The 9,349-nt window shown below is 40.6% G+C and overlaps 1 pseudogene; it reads left to right on the top strand.

Moving 5' to 3' along the window:
• The first annotated feature begins 8,466 nt into the window (after positions 1-8,466).
• Positions 8,467-9,119, top strand: LOC111529641 (annotated as a pseudogene).
• The last annotated feature ends 230 nt before the right edge of the window (positions 9,120-9,349 follow it).

Genomic DNA, 9,349 nt, shown 5'->3' with positions numbered 1-9,349 from the left:
TAGATATGTTTATTCATCTCACATAGATAAAACTTTCTTTATATTACGCAGTTTAGAAACTCCATCATGGACGGATCCGCAAAGTGACTTTCAGGAGCATATTCAGGCCTATGGTGAAAAAGGAAATATCTTCAGATAAAAACTGGAGAGAAGCTGTCTGAGTAACTGCTTGGTGATGTGAGTATTCATCGCATAGAGTTAAATCATTTTTGGATTGAGCAGTTTGAAATCACTCTTTCTGTGGAACCTGAGAAAGGACATTTCGGAATGATCTTTAGAATTTGCTGAAAAAGAAATACCCTCAGATAAAAACCAGAAGGAAGCTTTCTGTGAAACTGCGATGTGTTGTGTGAATTCCACTCGCACAGTTAAGCTTCTCTTCTCACTGAGCAGTATTCTGACACTGTTTTTGTTTAGTCTGTGAAGGGATATTCGGAGCGCTTTGAGGCTTATGGTGAAAACGGAAATATCTTCAGATAGAAACTAGAAAGCTTTCTGAGCAGCTGCTTTGTGACCTGTGCATTCCACTCACAGAGTTATACCTTTCTTCTCATAGAGTACCGGGGAATCCCTTTTGGAGAAAAAGTTACCAAGGGATAGTCACCATATGGATGGCTATGATGGAAAAGGAAATTTCCTCAGACAAATACTTGAAAGAAGCTTTCTCTGAAACTGCTTTGTGATATATATGTTTATTCATCTCACATAGATAAAATTTTCTTTATATTACGCAGTTTGGGAATCTCCGTCATGGACGGATCCACAAAGGGACATTCAGGAGCACATTCAAGACTATGGTAAAAAAGGAAATATCTTCAGATAGAAACTGGAGAGAAGCATTCTGAGAAATTGTTTGTGATGTGTCCATTCCACTCAGGGAGTTGTACATCTTTTCTCATAAGGCAGTGTTTGAACACTGTTCCTGTAAAACCAAAAAAGTGATATTTCAGAGAGCATTGAACACTATGGCGAAAAGTGAAATATTCTCAAATAAAACAAGGCAAGAAGCGTTCCAAGAAACTGCTCTCTGATATGTGCATTCATTTCAAAGAGTTAAAGCTTACTCTACGTGGCCAAGTTTGGAAACTCTGTCGTTGAGGATTCTGTGAATGGATATTAAGTTTCGACCAGAATCCTGTGGTGACCAAGGAAATGTCTTCCGATGAAAACTGGAGAGAAGCTTTCTCAGCAACTGCTTTGTGATGTGTGTTTTCATCTCATAGAGTTAAACCATTCTTTGAATTGAGCAGTTTGAAATCACTGTTTCTGTGGAATCTGAGGAAGAATATTCGAGAAAGCTCTTTAGAATATAGAATATCCTCCGATAAAAACCAGAAGGAAGGTTTCTGTGGAACTGCTATGTGTCGTGTGAATTCCTCTCACACAGTTCAGCTTCCCTTTTCATTGAGCAGTATTCTAACACTGTGTTTAGTCTGCAAAGGGATATTTGGGAGCGCTTTGAGGCTCATGGTGAAAAAGGAAATGTATTCAGATAGAAACTGGAGAGAGGCTTTCCGAGGAGCTGCTTTGTGACGTGTGCATTCCACTCACAGAGTTATACCTTTCTTCTCATAGAGGATTTGGGAATCCCTGTTAGAGAAAAAGCTACCAAGGGACATTCGGGAGTATGTGGACGGCTATATTGAAAAAGGAAATATCCTCCTACAAAAACTGGAAAGAAGCTTTCTGTGAAACTGCTTTATGATAGACATGTTTATTAATCTCACATAGATAAAACTTTCTGTATATTACACAGTTTGGAAACTCGGTTATGGACGGATCCACGAAGGGACACTCGGTAGCACATTCAGGCCTATGGTGAAAAAGGAAATATCTTCTAATAAAAACTGGAGAGAAGCTTTCTGAGAAACTGCTTTGTGATATGTGTATTCATCTCATACAGTTAAACCATTCTTTGGATTGAACAGTTTGAAATCACTACTTCTGTGGAATCTGAGGAAGGACATTTGGGAACCCTCTTTAGAATATGGAGAAAGAAACATCCTCAGATAGAAACCAGAAGGAAGCTTTCTGTGAAACTGCTGTGTGTCGGGTGAATTCCTCTTGTTCAGTTAAGCTTCCCTTTTCCTTGAGCAGTTTTCTAACTCTGTTTATGTTTGGCATGCGAAGGGATATTCAGGAGCACTTTGAGGCTTACGGTGAAAAAGGAAATATGTTCAGATAGAAACTAGAGAGAAGCTTTCCGAGGAACTCCTTTGTGAGTGTGCACTCCACTAACAGTATTATACCTCTTTTCTCATACAGCATTGGGGAAACCCTTTTGGAGAAAAAGGTACCAAGGGATATTCAGGAGCATATTGATGCCTATGATGAAAAGGGAAATAGCCCAGATAAAAACTGGAATGAAGCTTTCTGTGGAACTGCTCTATGATATGTGTATTCATCTCACATAGATAAAACTTTCTTTACATTACACAGCTTGGAAAGTCTGTCATGGACAGATCCACGAAGGGACATTCAGGAGCACATTCAGGACTATCGTGAAAAAGGAAATATCTTCTGATAAAAACTGGAAAGAAGCTTTCTGTTAATCTGCTTTTTGCTATCTTTATTCATCTCACATAGATAAAGCTTTCTTTACATTACGCAGCTTTGAAACTCTGTCATGGACGGAATCGCAAAGGGACATTCTGGAGTACTTTCAGGACTATGGTGAAAAGGGAAATATCTTCAGATAAAAACTGGAAAGAAGCTTTCTGTAAATCTGCTTTTTGCTATGTTTATTCATCTCACATAGATAAACCTTTCTTTACATTAGGCAGCTTGGAAACTCCATCATGGATGGATCCGCAAAGGGACTTTCGGGAGCACATTCAGGACTATGGTGAAAAAGGAAATATCCTCAGATAAAAACTGGAGAGATGCTTTCTGAGAAACGGCTTTGTGATGTGTGCATTCCGCTCAGGGAGTTATACCTCTTTTCTCATAAGGCAGTGTTTGAACACTGTTCTTGTGAAACCGAAAAAGTGATATTTCGCAGCGTGTTGAAGACGGTGGCGAAAAGTGAAATATCCTCAACTAAAACCCAGAAAGAAGCGTTCCAAGAAACTGCTCTCTGATATGTGCATTCATTTCACAGAGTTAAAGCTTAATCTACATTGCCCAGTTTGGAAACTCTGACTTTGAGGAATCTTTGAAGGGATATTAAGTGGCACCGGGAGGCCTGTGGTGAGCAAAGAAATGTCTTCCGTTGAAAACTGGAGAGAAGCTTTCTGAGCAACTGGTTTGTGACGTGTGTACTCACCTCATAGAGTTAAATCATTCTTTGGATTGAGCAGTTTGAAATCACTGTTTCTGTGGAATCTGAGAAAGGACATTTGGGAACGCTCTTTAGAATATGGTGAAAGAGAAATACCCTCAGATAAAAACCAGAAGGAAGCTTTCTGCAAAACTGCTCTGGGTCGTGTGAATTCCACATGCACAGTTAAGCTTCTCTTTTCGTTGAGCAGTATTCTAACACTGTGTTTAGTCTGTGAAGGGATATTCGGGAGCACTTTGAGGCTTATGGTGAAAACGGAAATATCTTCAGAGAGAAACTGGAGAGAAGCTTTCGGAGGAGCTGCTTTGTGATGTGTGCATTCCACTTACAGAGTTATGCCTTTCTTCTCATAAAGGATTGGGGAAAACCTTTTAGAGTAAAAGCTACCAAGGGACATTCGGCAGTATATGGACCGCTATGGTGAAAAAGGAAATATCCTCAGACAAAAACGGGAAAGAAGATTTCTGTGAAACTGCTTTGTGATAGACATATTTACTCATCACACATAAATAAAATTTTGTGTATATACGCGGTTTAGAAACTCTGTCATGGACGAATCCGTGAAGGGACATTCAGGATCATATTCAGGCCTATGGTGAAAAAGGAAATATATTCAGATTAAAACTGGAGAGAAGCTGTCTGAGAAACTGCTTTGTGATCTGTGCATTCCACTCAGGGAGTTATACTTCTTTTCTCATAAGGCTGTATTTGAACACCATTCCTTAAAACCGAAAAAGTGATATTTTGGAGCGCATTGAAGTCTATGGCAAAAAGTGAAATATCCTCAAATAAAATCCAGAAAGAAGCGTTCCAAGAAACTGCTCTCTGATATGTGCATTCATTTCACAGAGTTAAAGCTTAATCTACATTGCCCAGTTTGGAAACTCTGTCTTTGAGGAATCTGTGAAGGAATATTAAGTGGCGTCCAGAGGCCTGTGGTGAGCAAGGAAATGTCTTCCAATGAAAACTGGAGAGAAACTTTCTGAGCAACTGCTTTGTGATGTGTGTATTCATCTCATAGAGTTAAACCACTTTTCAGATTGAGCGGTTTGAAATCACTGTTTCTGTGGAATCTGAGGAAGGACATTTGGGAACGCTCTTCAGAATATGGAGAAAGAAATATCCCCAGATAAAAACCAGAAGGAAGCTTTCTGTGAAACTGCTATTTGTCATGTGAATTCCTCTCGCTCAGTTAAGCTTCTCTTTTCATTGAGCAGTTTTCTAACACTGTTTATGTTTAGTGTGCGAAGGGATATTCAGGAGCGCTTTGAGGCTTACCATGAAAAAGGAAATATGTTCAGATAGAAACTGGAGAAAAGCTTTCCGAGGAACTGCTTTGTGATGTGTGCATTCCAGTCACAGTGTTATACCTCTCTTCTCATACAGCATTGGGGAAACCCCTTTGGAGAAAAAGGTACCAAGGTATATCCGGGAGCATATTGACACCTATGGTGAAAACTGAAATAGTCTCAGACAAAAACTGGAAGGAAGCTTTCTGTGAAACTGCTGTGTGCTATGTGTATTCACTACATATAGATAAAGCTTTGTTTATATTACGCAGCTTGGAATCTCTGTCATGGATGGATCCGCAAAGGGACATTAGGGAGCACATTCAGGACTATGGTGAAAAAGGAAGTATCTTCAGATAAAAACTGGAAAGAAGCTTTCTGTGAATCTGCTTTTCACTACGTTTATTCATCTCATGTAGATAAACCTTTCTTTACATTACGCAGCTTGGAAACTCCGTCAAGGACAGATCCGCCAAGGGACATTTCGGAGCACATTCAGGACTATGGAGAAAAAGCATATATCTTCAGATAAAAACTGGAGAGAAGTTTCTGAGAAACTGCTTTGTGATGTGTGCATTCCACTCAAGGAGATACACCTCTTTTCTCATAAGGCAGTGTTTGAACACAGTTCCTGTAAAACCCAAAAAGTGATATTTCGGAGCACTTTGAAGACTATGGCGAAATGAGAAATATCCTCAAATAAATTCCAGAAAAAGCGTTCCAGGAAACTGCTGTCTGATATATGCATTCATTTCACAGAGTTAAATCTTACTCTACGTTGCCCCGTTTGGAAACTCTGTCTTTGCAGAATCTCCGAAGGGATAGTAAGTGACGCCCGGAGGCCTGTGGTGAGCAAGGAAATGTCTTCTATTGAAAACTGGACAGGAGCATTCTGAGCAACTGCTTTCTGATGTGTGTATTCATTTCATAGAGTTAACTCATTCTTTGGATTGAGCAGTTTGAAATCACTGTTTCTGTGGAACCTGAGAAAGGACATTTGGGAAGGCTCTTTAGAATATGCTGAAAAAGAAATACCCTCTGATAAAAACCAGAAGGAAGCTTTCTGTGAAATTGCTCTGTGTCATGTGAATTCCACTCACACAGTTAAGCTTCTCTTTTCATTGAGCAGTTTTCTAAAGCTGTTTATGTCGAGCATGCAAAGGGATATTCGGGCATGCTTTGAGGCTTACGGTGAAAAAGGAAATATGTTCAGACAGAAACTGGAGAGGAGCTTTCCGAGGAACTGCTTTGTGATGTGTGCATTCCACTCACAGTGTTATACCTCTCTTCTCATACAGCATCGGGGAAACCCTTTTGGAGAAAAAGGTACCAAGGGATATTCGGGAGTATATGGATGGCTATGGTGAAAAAGGATACATCCTCAGACAAAAAACTGGAAAGAAGCTTTCTGTGAAACTGCTTTGTGATAAATATGTTTATTCATCTCACATTGATAAAGCTTTCTTTACATTACGCAGCTTGAAAATGCTGTCATGAACGGATCCGCGAAGGGACATTCGGGAGCACATTTAGGACTATGGTGAAAATGGAAATATCTTCAGATAAAAACTGGAGAGAAGCTTTCTGAGAAACTGCTTTGTGATGTGTGCATTCTACTCAGGGAATTATACCTCTTTTCTCATAAGGCAGTGTTTGAACCCTGTTCCTGTGAAACTGAAAAAGTGATATTTCGGATCGCATTGAAGACTATAGCAATAAGGGAAATATCCTCAAATAAAACCCAGAAAGAAGCACTCCAAGAAACTGCTCTCTGATATATGCATTCATTTCACAGAGGTAAAGCTTACTCTACATTGCCCAGTTGGGAAACTCTGTCTTTGAGGAATCTGTGAAGGGATAATAAGTGGTGCCCGGAGGCCTGTGGTGAGCAAGGAAATGTCATCTGATGAAAACTAGAGAGAAGCTTTCTGAGCAACTGCTTTGTGTTGTGTGTTTTCATCTCATAGAGTTAAACCATTCTTTGGGTTGAGCAGTTGAAATCACCCTTTCTGTGGATTCTGAGGAAGGACATTTGGGGACACTATTTAGAATATGGAGAAAGAAATATCCTCTGATATGAACCAGAAGGAAGCTTTCTGTGAAACTGCTCTGTGTCTTGTGAATTCCTCTCGCTCAGGTAAGCTTCTCTTTTCACTGAGCAGTTTTCTAACACTGTTTATGTTTAGCGTGCGAAGGGATATTCGGGCGTGCTTTGAGGCTTACAGTGAATAAGGAAATATGTTCAGATAGAAACTGGAGAGAAGCTTTCCGAGGAACTGCTTTGTGACGTATGCATCCCACTCACAGTGTTATACCTCTCTTCTCATACAGAATCGGGGAAACCCTTTTGGAGAAAAAGATACCAAGGGATATTCGGGAGCATATTGATGCCTATGGTGAAAATTGAAATAGCCTCAGACAAAAACTGGAATCTTCGGGAGTATACAGACGGCTACGGTGAAAAAGGAAATATCTTCAGATAGAAACTGGAGAGATGCTTTCGAAGGAGCTGCTTTGTGACGTGTTCATTCCACTCACAGAGTTATTACTTTCTTTTTACAGAGCTTTAGAGAAGCCCTTTTGAAGAAAAGCTACCAAGGGATATTCAGGAGCATATTGACACCTATGGAGTTCTGGAGGCTAGAAGTTCAAGATCAAGGTGTCAGCAGGGTTGGTTTCTCCTGAGGCCTCTTTCTTTGTCTTGCAGATGGCACTGTCTCACTGTGTCTTCAAATGGCCTTTACTCTGTGCATCCACATCCCTGGTTTCTCTCTGTTTTTATAAGGACCGCAGTCATATTGGGTTTGTATCCCACTCTTCTGACTTTACTTCTTGAAAGTCCATGTCTCCAAACATAGTCCCTGTGGGAGATAGGGCTACAACATGTGAATTCTGGGTAGATGGAATTCAGTGCATAATAAAAATATAAAACATTTAATGTGTATCAGGTATCTTTGGCAGAAAAACAAACTACTGCAAATCTGAGAAACTTTAAACAACCACCATTTATTTTTCTTAGCATTCATTCTGTAAGTAATTTGTGCTGGACTCAGTGGGTGGCTTATCTTGTCTCATGGGGCTGACTCAGGTATCTGAAGCCAGTTTGCAGGCCAGCTGGAGCAGATTGGTCCAGGATAATCTTAGCTGGGGCAGTGCCCTTCTGTTCCCTGGGGTCTCTCATCTTCCAGGAGGCTAATTTGGGCTTGATCACATTGCAGCTGGACAGGTTCCAAAGGGAAGTGAGAAGCACTCAAAGCTTCTTCCAGGAGTCTAGGCTTGGAGCAGGCACAGGGTCACTTCCACCAAATTGTATTTGTCAAAGCAAGTCACAAGTCCACCAAGATTCAAAAACTGAAGAAATAGCCCCCACCCTTAATAATGGAAACAGCAGTCACATTGCAAAGGAGATATGGACATAGAGAAAATCTTTCATCGTGTTTGTGAACAACCTACCTAAAATCGATTTATTTAATAGTACTTTTGCCAAAATCCAAATTAGAATTTTATTTTAATAGGACAAAGTGATTCTAAAATGTATCTTTAATTAAAATGAAAATATTTATAAAATTTTAAGAGTTAAGGAGTAATGCTAATTAGGTATTTAAATATATGAAACAATTATTAAAATGAGGTAGTATAAGACTAAACAGACAGCTATTAGAAGAGGACATATCCTTCTTGCTGTGGTGGCTGGACCGAGGGTGGAGGGCCCTGCGCCTGCGCGGACCTGGAGTACTGCTCCACAGCAGCCCCTGGGAGGCTGGCGGTTGCAGTGGGGACCTGTCGGGCCCCTCCCTCCTCCGGTGCCCCGCACCAGGTCCTTCCCCATGGAGAGGCGCCGGCTGACCATGGGCGAGTGCAGCCGGTGACCCCGCGAGAGGCGGCGCCGCTCCCAAGATGTCTCAGACGGCCATATCCGAAACCTACTATTTTTTTTTAAGTTCTTGGTTATTGAAAATGCAGAACTGGCAAATCTTGCTTATTTCATCAGTTTATTGAAAAAAAATCAAAATGACTCAAATCATACAATAGGAGTGGAATTTGGTTCAAAGGTAATAAATGTTTGTGGTAAATATGTAAAGTTACAAATACGGGATACAGCAGGACAAGAACGATTCAAGTCTGTGAAGAGAAGTTATTACCTAGGGGCAACCGGGGCTCTCCTCGTCTATAATATCAGCAGCCAAGAAACCTACAATGCACTTACTAATTGGTTAACAGAAGCCCGAATGCTAGCGAGTCAGAGCATTGTGATCATCCTTTGTGGAAACAAGAAGGACCTGGATGTAGATCGTGAAGTTACCTTCTTAGAAGCCTCCGGATTTGCTCAAGAAAATGAGCTGATGTTTTTGGAAACAAGTGCACTAAGAGGGGAGAATGTAGAAGAGGATTTTGTACAGTGTGCAAGAAAAAATACTTAACAAAATTGAATCAGGTGAGCTGGACCCAAAAGAATGGGCTCAGGTGTTCAGTACAGAGATGCTGTATTGAGACAGCTGAGATCACTGCAGTGCACACAGGCCCCGAAAGCTCAGGAGTGTGGTTGTTAGGAGCCATGGGACGGCATACAGGTGTTCATACAGTGGCATTTGGGACACAATTGTTGGAACCTTAAGAATCTAAGGTTTTTTACCACCGTCCTTTTCTACACTATATGGAAGTAGATCTTTATGGGGAAAAGAGAATTTGGGGTGTTCTGCCAGCTAGTCAAAGTGGCACAGCAAATCATACAAATCCAATTAAATGGACAACACCATTAGATGTGTATGTAAAAATGTTC

This window comes from Piliocolobus tephrosceles, chromosome 7 (genome assembly GCF_002776525.5).
Source record: "Piliocolobus tephrosceles isolate RC106 chromosome 7, ASM277652v3, whole genome shotgun sequence".
NCBI classification, from domain to species: Eukaryota; Metazoa; Chordata; class Mammalia; order Primates; family Cercopithecidae; genus Piliocolobus; species Piliocolobus tephrosceles.
Note: the sequence above shows the minus strand (reverse complement) of the source record. Positions and strands in the feature narration are given on the sequence as shown.